The following is a 12,514-nucleotide window of genomic DNA, read 5'->3' on the forward strand; positions in this document are numbered from 1 at the left end:
GGCATCCTCCAAATTTTCTTCTTCCAGCATGGTTTCAAGGGGTGCCTCACCATCTGCTCACATCCACAACGGATGATCATTGCATTGACAAGACGGACATACAGAACAGTAGACAACACAAGGAAATTTGCAAGGGTAAGCTTAGGTAATTTAATTCCATATAATCAACATAATTTAACATATAAAATCAGTCATACAATTCATACAATATTAAACACATATCCACGCATACAGTAACTCATTCAGATTCTCATAATTAAAGACTGTCCGGACTGTATGATCCATGTATCTACAGGCGTTCTTGCACCCGGGTGATGTAGTAACTGGGATGCCCTCAACAGCTGCCACCCGAGGTTAACCCTATCAGTCCAAAGTACTCAGTAGGACTAGGGTCTCCTGCCATTCCCACGCATGACCTACTCCCCTCTACTTGAGGATGAGCACTCACGGAATATCAGGATGAACAGCCATCAGCAGCTTTACCATGGTCATACTACACTACTTCTCATATTCACATCATGGAGACGTTCCTCCTTGGAACGCTCATTCACAATCCAAATCTCATAATTCCATTCAAATCACCATTCGTACATATTCACAATTTCTCTTAATCAAATTTTCATTCTGTGTTCTACTCTCTTAATTTAAATACAAGTTACTCTTTAATAGATCAAGACGACTGTATTACAGTGCACTGCAGCCTCGTTTCTGAACAAAAGAAACGAATCTTTATCCATTCACGTAAGTTAAGAACACTGAAGAATTTAATTGAGATTGATCCAAGAAGATATGAATAATACTTAGGATAATTCTAAGTATAATACTGGATATTGAATAAAAAGGATAAATATAATTTATATATATTTAAATAAAAAACCAGAATATGATAAGATTCAGATACGAACACTGCCATTGAAAAACCGAACGTTAAATAAGAATTTGGACGAACACCATATACGTTCGCTCACGAAGCGATGATAGGACGAGCGTTCAGTTATAAAACCGAACACTGCTTAGGACGAACGCCAGTCAATGACCGAGCACCAAATAGAACGAACGCGCATGGGAACGAACGCGCATGGGAACGAACGCGCATGGGAACGAACGTTCAGTATCAGACCGAACGCTAACTGGAACGAACGCTCAATCTAAGATCGAGAGATCATTTGGACGAACGCTCAGTATAATACTAAGCGCCACTTATGACGAACGCTGGTAACAAAACCGAGCGTACTAATACTCTTCAATTTATTTTTAGATGGTTGGACACGCTAAGCTGAGCCGAACGCTCAAACCTAACTCTTCACACAAATAACGCTCGTTCTCGATCCGAATCCTCTCCAAATGAAAGAATTCTTACTCTAAGTTATTTTCCAGTGAAACCGGACGGTATAAGACCGTTCGATGACGAGCGTACACCATTAATCAGAGAAGATCAGATTTTCCAGATTTTCAAACACGAGAATTTCACAGTTTTTCATACTATTCATAACTTAGAATTTTTCTTTAACATAAATCTCATACATTACATAATTCATATTATCATTTCATAATTCCAGAGTCTTCCATTTTCCAGTTTCAAACATATCATCATCAACATACAGTTCAGATCATTATCATTCCAAATTATGCAGAAACCAATCACATTACAACTCATTCACTGCATAATTTCACACAACATTCCTGATATCCATACATTTCAATTCTGCTCATTCACGAATATTCAAAATTCATATAATTGCATACATTTCAGACATCCATCAGAATTCATTACTGTCATACAGATCAAACATATATCAAATTAAATTACTAAAGCTTCCCTTACCTGGTCTAGCAGTGCACTTCCAAATGCTTAAGGTTTTCTCTCGATCAATAACAGCTTTCTACCCAATGAATCACTCCACGACTTTCACTAAATCTAAGATACCAAAAAGGACATCAGATTCAAACCTATAACCCCTGCATGCAACCAGGATTTTGGTTCGCATGAACTGAATGAACGAAGTGCAGAGATGAGGACTTACCAGTCACAGAATTCTAACTTGTTCGGTTCAAATGAAAGCTTACAACACCGTGAATGATCCTACGGTTTCTGAAATGGAAGCAAAGATGCTGGTGGTAAGTGATCTTAGAGAGAAGATGAAAAGAGTTTAGAGAGAAGCTGGAGGATTTGAATTCAGATTTTCTGGGAAGAAGATGAAGCATGCAAGGAATGGAGAAGAGGTTTCCAGAAAATATTTTTCTCTTCCCACGCAGGACAAACGTCCATTCTCTGCATGCCACTTGTTTTCCACTAACGTTTTTGGAACGTTCCCTCAGTGACACATGGCAGGCGCATGCAGAGTGGAAGTGAGTGGGTTTTGACGTGGCAAGGTGTAATAAATGGTGATCAGAGTGTGGATTTAAGTGCTTAATTAATCAGGTTCTCACATAGAACTTTGGTTCGATCGAACAGGAAAACCTTTTTAAAAAAAACTTAACCTTAACCCCAAACTAAAACAACATTGTTTTGAAATTGTTTTGCATATAATTCTTTTTCTTGAATATTCAATAAATTTATCGCTCTTTATATAAACTTATTTGTGAGAACCTGATAAATTAATACACACTAATCCATAATCTGATCACTATTTTACTGCACCGTGCCAATTCAAATTTCACTTACACTTCACTGCCTGCATCTGCCAAGTGTAATGTTTGAATGTTTGGAATTTAGATAGTGGAAAACATTTGGCAGTGGACGAATGGATGTTCATTCTGCGTAAGAGGGAATCAATTTCACTCTCTTAAATTCTGCATACACTGAATGACATCTGTTATGTTGGAAGCTTCTAAAAGCTGTAGTGGAAGCCAGGTGGCATTTCATGAGTGCTTCACCGTTTGAAGAGGAAGAGAAAAACAATTTCTCAGAAAACATCTCTCTCCTTCCCATGCAATCTTCTTCTTTCTCTCGAATTCTGATTTCTCATCTTCTCTGTATTTCCCTGCACTCTTTCATCTTCTCTCTAAGATAACTCACTATCAATTCCTCCAATCCTATTTCAGACACCGTAGAAACCTCCTCAACACTGTGAGCATCATTTTGATCCGAACAGAACTGAGAACTGATATGGTAAGTTCTCGTCCCTGCACTTGGTCTGTTTTAGTTCATGCGAACCAAATCCTGGTTGCATGCATGGGTTATAGGTTTGAATCTGATGTCCTTTTTGATATCAGATTTAGTGGAATTGGTTGAGTGAATTCCTGGATAGAAAGCCGTGAGTGCAAGAGTGAAATTCTAAGCAATTGGAAGTACACTGCAGTAACAGGTAAGGGAAGCTTTAGTAATTTAATTTGATATATGTTTGATCTGTATGACAGTAATGAATTGTGATGGATGTCTGAAATGTATGCAATATATGAATTTTGAATATTCGTGAATGAGCAGAATTGAAATGTATGGATATCAGGAATGTTGTGTGAAATTATGCAGTGAATGAGATGTATGAGTTGTAATGTGATTGGTTTCTGCATAATTTGGAATGATAATGATCTGAACTGTATGTTGATGATGATATGTTTGAAACTGGAAAATGGAAGACTCTGGAATTATGAAATGATAATATGAATTATGTAATGTATGAGATTTATGTTAAAGAAAAATTCTAAGTTATGAATTGTATGAAAAACTGTGAAATTCTCGTGTTTGAAAATCTGGAAAATCTGATCTTCTCTGATTAATGGTGTACGCTCGTCATCGAACGGTCTTATACCGTTCGGTTTCACTGGAAAATAACTTAGAGTAAGAATTCTTTCATTTGGAGAGGATTCGGATCGAGAACGAGCGTTATTTGTGTGAAGAGTTAGGTTTGAGCGTTCGGCTCAGCTTAGCGTGTCCAACCATCTAAAAATAAATTGAAGAGTATTAGTACGCTCGGTTTTGTTACCAGCGTTCGTCATAAGTGGCGCTTAGTATTATACTGAGCGTTCGTCCAAATGATCTCTCGATCTTAGATTGAGCGTTTGTTCCAGTTAGCGTTCGGTCTGATACTGAACGTTCGTTCCCATGCACGTTCGTTCCCATGCGCGTTCGTTCCCATGCGCGTTCGTTCTATTTGGTGCTCGGTCATTGACTGGCGTTCGTCTTAAGCAGTGTTCGGTTTTATAACTGAACGCTCGTCCTATCATCGCTTCGTGAGCGAACGTATATGGTGTTCGTCCAAATTCTTATTTAACGTTCGGTTTTTCAATGGCAGTGTTCGTATCTGAATCTTATCATATTCTGGTTATTTATTTAAATATATCTAAATTATATTTATCCTTTTTATTCAATATCCAGTATTATACTTAGAATTATCCTAAGTATTATTCATATCTTCTTGAATCAATCTCAATTAAATTCTTCAGTGTTCTTAACTTACGTGAATGGATAAAGATTCGTTTCTTTTGTTCAGAAACGAGGCTGCAGTGCACTGTAATACAGTCGTCTTGATCTATTAAAGAGTAACTTGTATTTAAATTAAGAGAGTGGAACACAGAATGAAAATTTGATTAAGAGAAATTGTGAATATGTACGAATGGTGATTTGAATGGAATTATGAGATTTGGATTGTGAATGAGCGTTCCAAGGAGGAACGTCTCTATGATGTGAATATGAGAAGTAGTGTAGTATGACCATGGATAAGCTACTGATGGCTGTTCATCCTGATATTCCGTGATTGCTTATCCTCATGTAGAGGAGAGTAGTTCATGCGTGGGAATGGCAGGAGGCACTAGTCCTACATAGTACTTTGGGCTGATAAGGGTTAACCTCGGGTGGCAGCTGTTGAGGGTATCCCAGTTACTACATCACCCGGGTGCAAGAACGCCTGTAGATACATGGATCATACAGTCCGGACAGTCTTTAATTATGAGAATTTGGATGAGTTACTGTATGCGTGGATATGTGTTTAATATTGTATGAATTGTATGACTGATTTTATATGTTAAATCATGTTGATTGTATTGAATTAAATTACCTAAGCTTACCCTTGCAAATTTCCTTGTGTTGTCTACTGTTCTGTATGTCCGTCTTGTCAATGCAATGATCATCCGTTGTGGATGTGAGCAGATGGTGAGGCACCCCTTGAAACCATGCTGGAAGAAGAAAATTTGGAGGATGCCAACCTTGTGGAAGTTGAAGTTAAAGCTGAGCAGTAGAGGCGCGTTTGTGTAGTAGCTTTAGTTAGTTTTTCTGTACTGTATTTTGACATTTCTGTATATAGTTATGCAGAATAGTAAATCAGAACTGGTTTCTGTATTTATTTTGAATTCTGAATACTGTAAAGTACTGCATATTCAGTTTTAAATATGTGTGAGCAGTTGATGTAAATTGCTGTACGTGCTGTTTTCTTTTTGAGCAGCTACTGTAAATATTAAGACTGTACTGTATTTTCTGTAAATGTGATTAGTTCTGATTAATGGTGATTACTATTTATTGGGATGTTACATTTATTGGTATCAGAGCAGTTTTGTTCTTTTAAGGACATGTAGGGTTATGAGTACACTATACTTTCGTTGTGTGCTTATTGTATGTTGATGAGTTATTATTTTTAACTCTTGAACATAGCTAACGTAAGTTTTCTCTGGTCCAGAAAACGAATGGCGCCTAGACTTCCTCCCCCACCTCAGCCAAACGAGGCTGACACTTCTAGCAACACCAGAATGTTGGAGACAGTCATCGATAGGCTGCAACAACAGAACACCACCTTAATTGAGCAAAATGCTGCCTTAATGAGGCAAAACCAGGAAGCACTGAATAGTTTGGAGGCCTCACGTATCAGTTCTGAAGCAACTCAGAGGCAGTTGATGGACCTGCTGACCTCTACTAGAGGCACACCAGGAGCCTCTTCTTCTACTGCTACACCTCATGCAGAATGGAGTTTGGAGAGTTTCTTACAACACCACCCAGCCAAATTTAGTGGGAAAGGACTGCCGGATGAAGCGGATCAGTGGTTGAGGGATATGGAACGGATCTATGATGCAAAAAGATGTCCGGATGACAACCGTTTGGCGTTTACAGAATATTTGTTAACCGGTGAGGCTAGTCACTGGTGGATGAGCATGAAAGCCATATTGAGGGACGCGCAGAATCCCATTAATTGGGAGGTTTTTAGAGCAAAATTTTATGAAGAATATTTCCCGGACAGTGTGCGGTTTGCAAAGGAGGTGGAGTTCCTTCAGTTGGTACAGGGTGGTATGTCTGTCTCAGAATACACCAACAAATTCAAACATCTGGTCCGTTTTAATACCATGGCTACAAGCGAAGAATGGCAGTGCAGGAAGTTTGAGAATGGACTTAGAAGTGATTTGAAAGTGTTGATATCCTGCCTGTGCATTCGGTCTTTCCCTGCCATGGTTGAAAGAGCAAAGGTACTGGAGAAGAATGTGGCTGAGAACGAACAACAGAAGAAGCAGCAATTGAATAGGGGGCAGGTTACATCCAGAAACACAACTAACTTAAGAAGATCCCCATACGTTCGTCCAACTCAATCATCTGGTGGATCACAGGCCTTGGTCACTGTTGGCCAAACTGGACAGCCAAGGACTTTGACGTGCTATCAGTGTGGAGGACCACATTTGAGATGGGCTTGTCCTCAATTGACTGGAGTAAAGCATTGCAACAAATGTGGGAGAAATGGACACTCGGATCAGGAGTGTAATATGGGAGGCCGTGCGGTAATGAGACCTCCAAATGCTGGAAGGACTCAACAAGGTAGAGGTGGACGTGCACAAGCAACAGGAAGGGTGTACGCTATTACTGGTGCTGAAGCTGCTCGCTCAGGTACCCTTATCACCAGTACTTGTTTACTGTTTGGAAAGCCGTGTGGTGTATTATATGATTCGGGGGCGACTCACTCCTTCATCTCGAAGGCGTGTGTTGAGAAGTTGGGGCTAGTGGAGAGCGAGTTACAGTTCGATCTGGTGGTGTCAACCCCAGCGGCTGGTGGGATCAAGACATCTACAGTTTGTGTAAGATGTCCTATAGAAGTTGAGGGGCGTAAATATAAAGTTAATCTCATTTGCCTACCCCTTCAAGACTTAGAAGTAATTTTGGGGATGGATTGGCTGACTACCAATCGGATCCTCATTGATTGTGGGAAGAAGGAGTTAATATTTCCAGAAGTAGAAGAAGAAGAACTGTCAATCACTGTTGGGCAGTTTAGGGAGGATATCATGGAGGGAGCAAGCTGTTTTCTAATAATGACGTATGAAGACAATGAGGTTGAGCGTTCAACCAATGTTGATAACAGTAGAGGACGAACTGTAGTAGATGAATTTCCGGATGTCTTTCCGGATGAAGTCCCTGGACTACCTCCCATTCGTGAGGTAGAATTCACAATTGATCTGGTAACCACTGCTGCACCCATCTCGGTTCAACCTTACAGAATGGCACCAGCTGAATTAGTGGAACTTAAGAAACAGATTGAGGAATTGATGGACAAGAGGTTCATCCGTCCCAGTGCTTCACCGTGGGGAGCACCTGTATTATTGGTAAAGAAGAAGGATGGCAGCTCCCGTCTCTGTATTGATTATAGGCAACTTAATAAGCTGACCATCAAGAACAAGTATCCACTGCCAAGGATAGACGATCTGCTGGATCAATTGCATGGTGCGTGCGTATTTTCAAAAATTGATTTACGTTCGGGCTATCATCAAATCAGAGTTAAAGAGGAGGACATTCAGAAGACTGCATTTCGGTCTCGTTATGGCCATTATGAGTATGTGGTGATGCCCTTTGGAGTGACAAACGCACCTGCAATCTTCATGGATTATATGAACAGAATTTTTAGATCGTACCTGGATAAATTTGTTGTGGTGTTTATTGATGACATCCTCATTTATTCCAAGAGCTTTGAAGAGCATGAAGACCATTTGAGGACTGTCTTGAGCGTATTGAGGGAGAAAGAGCTGTATGCCAAGCGTTCAAAGTGTGAATTCTGGATGAAGGAGATCCAATTTTTGGGACACGTTGTATCTGCTGGTGGTATTGCAGTGGATCCAGCCAAGGTGAAGGCAGTGCTGGATTGGGAGAGTCCACGTTCAGTCACGGAGGTTAGGAGTTTTGTGGGACTCGCTGGCTACTATAGGAGGTTCATTGAGGGATTTTCTAAAATAGTAGCCCCTCTAACTTACCTCACCAGGAAGGACCAGCCATTTGCTTGGACAGATAGATGTGAGGAAAGCTTTCAGGAACTGAAGAAAAAATTAACAAGTGCTCCTGTGTTGGTGATTCCAGACACGGCCAAGCCTTTTGAAGTATATTGTGATGCGTCGTATCAAGGCTTGGGTTGTGTACTGATGCAGGAAAGAAAGGCAGTGGCATACGCTTCCAGGCAGTTGAAAGTTCATGAGAAGAATTACCCCACACACGACTTGGAGCTGGCAGCAGTGGTGTTTGCGTTAAAAATCTGGAGGCATTATCTGTATGGTGCAACGTTTCAAGTATTTAGTGATCACAAGAGTCTCAAGTACCTCTTTGATCAAAAGGAGTTGAATATGAGGCAAAGGAGGTGGCTTGAATTCTTGAAGGATTACGAATTTGAATTACTGTATCATCCTGGAAAAGCAAATGTGGTGGCTGATGCATTGAGTAGGAAAGCCGTAAGGGTCTCTGCAATGATGGTGAAGGAGCTGAATTTGGTGGAAAGCTTTAGAGATCTAAGATTGCAGTTTGACTTGGGAACGGACGTTATCAGATGCTGTAATCTCAGAATTTCCAGTGATGTGTTTGATAGAATTTGGATGAAGCAACGTGAGGATGAAGAATTGGTGAAAATCTTGAGCGTGCTTGGTACAGATCAGGCTAAAGGGTTCAATGCTGGAACGGATGGTCTACTGCGGTATATGGGAAGAACGTGCGTTCCAAAGGACAGTGAGTTGAAGAGGATAATAATGGAGGAGGGACATCACAGCCGTCTTAGCATGCATCCTGGCATGACTAAGATGTATCAGGATCTTCGTTTATCCTTTTGGTGGCCTGGTATGAAGAGTGATATTGCACATTTTGTGTCTTCTTGTTTAACTTGTCAACGTGCAAAAGCTAAACACCAAAGACCAGGAGGATTGCTGCAGCCTTTGGAAATTCTAGAATGGAAGTGGGACAGCATCTCTATGGATTTCGTGACTCATCTGCCACGTACAGTCCGAAACCATGATTCAATTTGGGTGATTGTGGACAGATTGACTAAGAGCGCTCACTTCCTGGCAGTTAATTTGAAAATGTCCATGACAAATTTGGCCAAGCTGTACGTTAAGGAGATTGTTCGGTTGCATGGAGTTCCTTCAAGTATTATTTCAGATCGAGACACGAGATTCACATCTCGTTTTTGGCAGTCATTGCAAGGAGAATTGGGAAGCAAACTGCAAATGAGTTCTGCTTATCACCCTCAGACGGATGGCCAATCTGAACGAACCATCCAAACTCTTGAAGACTTGTTGAGGACCTGCGTTATAGATCATATGGGAGTATGGGATGAGGTTCTGCCGCTTGTGGAATTCACGTATAATAACAGTTATCAAGCAAGCATAGGAATGGCACCGTTTGAAGCTCTTTATGGAAGGAAGTGTAGAACTCCTTTGTGTTGGTTCCAAGAAGGTGAAAATGCAGTAACTGGACCTGAATTAATCCAGCAAACAACTGAGAAGGTGAAACTGATTCAAGAACGTTTGAAGACTTCTCAAAGCAGGCAGAAATCGTATGCAGATAAGAGAAGAAGACCCTTAGAATTCACTGCTGGAGATCACGTGTTTCTGAGGTTGAATCCAATCACTGGTGTGGGAAGAGTCCTTCGTCCAAAGAAGCTTTCTCCCAAGTACGTTGGACCCTATCAAATTCTGAAGAAGATTGGAGCAGTGGCGTATGAATTGGCTTTACCACCTCAACTGTCCAACCTTCATCCAGTCTTTCATGTTTCTCAACTCCGTAAATATATAGCTGATCCATCACACGTACTGGAATTAGAAGACATCCAACTTCGTCCAGATCGAACACTGGAGATGCAACCTGTTTGTGTGGAAGACAGCCGCACCAGACTCTACAAAGGAAAGGATGTACGTCTTGTGAAAGTGGTGTGGAATGCAAAGACTGGTGACTCAACATGGGAGGTGGAAGAGGCAGTGAAGGAATTGTACCCTCACCTATTCCCTGGTAAGCTTTAGAATTTTCGAGGACGAAAATTTTTGTAGTTAGGGGGAATGTGAGAACCTGATAAATTAATACACACTAATCCATAATCTGATCACTATTTTACTGCACCGTGCCAATTCAAATTTCACTTACACTTCACTGCCTGCATCTGCCAAGTGTAATGTTTGAATGTTTGGAATTTAGATAGTGGAAAACATTTGGCAGTGGACGAATGGATGTTCATTCTGCGTAAGAGGGAAATCAATTTCACTCTCTTAAATTCTGCATACACTGAATGACATCTGTTATGTTGGAAGCTTCTAAAAGCTGTAGTGGAAGCCAGGTGGCATTTCATGAGTGCTTCACCGTTTGAAGAGGAAGAGAAAAACAATTTCTCAGAAAACATCTCTCTCCTTCCCATGCAATCTTCTTCTTTCTCTCGAATTCTGATTTCTCATCTTCTCTGTATTTCCCTGCACTCTTTCATCTTCTCTCTAAGATAACTCACTATCAATTCCTCCAATCCTATTTCAGACACCGTAGAAACCTCCTCAACACTGTGAGCATCATTTTGATCCGAACAGAACTGAGAACTGATCTGGTAAGTTCTCGTCCCTGCACTTGGTCTGTTTTAGTTCATGCGAACCAAATCCTGGTTGCATGCATGGGTTATAGGTTTGAATCTGATGTCCTTTTTGATATCAGATTTAGTGGAATTGGTTGAGTGAATTCCTGGATAGAAAGCCGTGAGTGCAAGAGTGAAATTCTAAGCAATTGGAAGTACACTGCAGTAACAGGTAAGGGAAGCTTTAGTAATTTAATTTGATATATGTTTGATCTGTATGACAGTAATGAATTGTGATGGATGTCTGAAATGTATGCAATATATGAATTTTGAATATTCGTGAATGAGCAGAATTGAAATGTATGGATATCAGGAATGTTGTGTGAAATTATGCAGTGAATGAGATGTATGAGTTGTAATGTGATTGGTTTCTGCATAATTTGGAATGATAATGATCTGAACTGTATGTTGATGATGATATGTTTGAAACTGGAAAATGGAAGACTCTGGAATTATGAAATGATAATATGAATTATGTAATGTATGAGATTTATGTTAAAGAAAAATTCTAAGTTATGAATTGTATGAAAAACTGTGAAATTCTCGTGTTTGAAAATCTGGAAAATCTGATCTTCTCTGATTAATGGTGTACGCTCGTCATCGAACGGTCTTATACCGTTCGGTTTCACTGGAAAATAACTTAGAGTAAGAATTCTTTCATTTGGAGAGGATTCGGATCGAGAACGAGCGTTATTTGTGTGAAGAGTTAGGTTTGAGCGTTCGGCTCAGCTTAGCGTGTCCAACCATCTAAAAATAAATTGAAGAGTATTAGTACGCTCGGTTTTGTTACCAGCGTTCGTCATAAGTGGCGCTTAGTATTATACTGAGCGTTCGTCCAAATGATCTCTCGATCTTAGATTGAGCGTTTGTTCCAGTTAGCGTTCGGTCTGATACTGAACGTTCGTTCCCATGCACGTTCGTTCCCATGCGCGTTCGTTCCCATGCGCGTTCGTTCTATTTGGTGCTCGGTCATTGACTGGCGTTCGTCTTAAGCAGTGTTCGGTTTTATAACTGAACGCTCGTCCTATCATCGCTTCGTGAGCGAACGTATATGGTGTTCGTCCAAATTCTTATTTAACGTTCGGTTTTTCAATGGCAGTGTTCGTATCTGAATCTTATCATATTCTGGTTATTTATTTAAATATATCTAAATTATATTTATCCTTTTTATTCAATATCCAGTATTATACTTAGAATTATCCTAAGTATTATTCATATCTTCTTGAATCAATCTCAATTAAATTCTTCAGTGTTCTTAACTTACGTGAATGGATAAAGATTCGTTTCTTTTGTTCAGAAACGAGGCTGCAGTGCACTGTAATACAGTCGTCTTGATCTATTAAAGAGTAACTTGTATTTAAATTAAGAGAGTGGAACACAGAATGAAAATTTGATTAAGAGAAATTGTGAATATGTACGAATGGTGATTTGAATGGAATTATGAGATTTGGATTGTGAATGAGCGTTCCAAGGAGGAACGTCTCTATGATGTGAATATGAGAAGTAGTGTAGTATGACCATGGATAAGCTACTGATGGCTGTTCATCCTGATATTCCGTGATTGCTTATCCTCATGTAGAGGAGAGTAGTTCATGCGTGGGAATGGCAGGAGGCACTAGTCCTACATAGTACTTTGGGCTGATAAGGGTTAACCTCGGGTGGCAGCTGTTGAGGGTATCCCAGTTACTACATCACCCGGGTGCAAGAACGCCTGTAGATACATGGATCATACAGTCCGGACA

The sequence above is a fragment of the Vigna umbellata genome, chromosome 4 (genome assembly GCF_029865625.1).
Source record: "Vigna umbellata cultivar VRB3 chromosome 4, Vumbellata_1.0, whole genome shotgun sequence".
Taxonomy (NCBI): Eukaryota; Viridiplantae; Streptophyta; class Magnoliopsida; order Fabales; family Fabaceae; genus Vigna; species Vigna umbellata.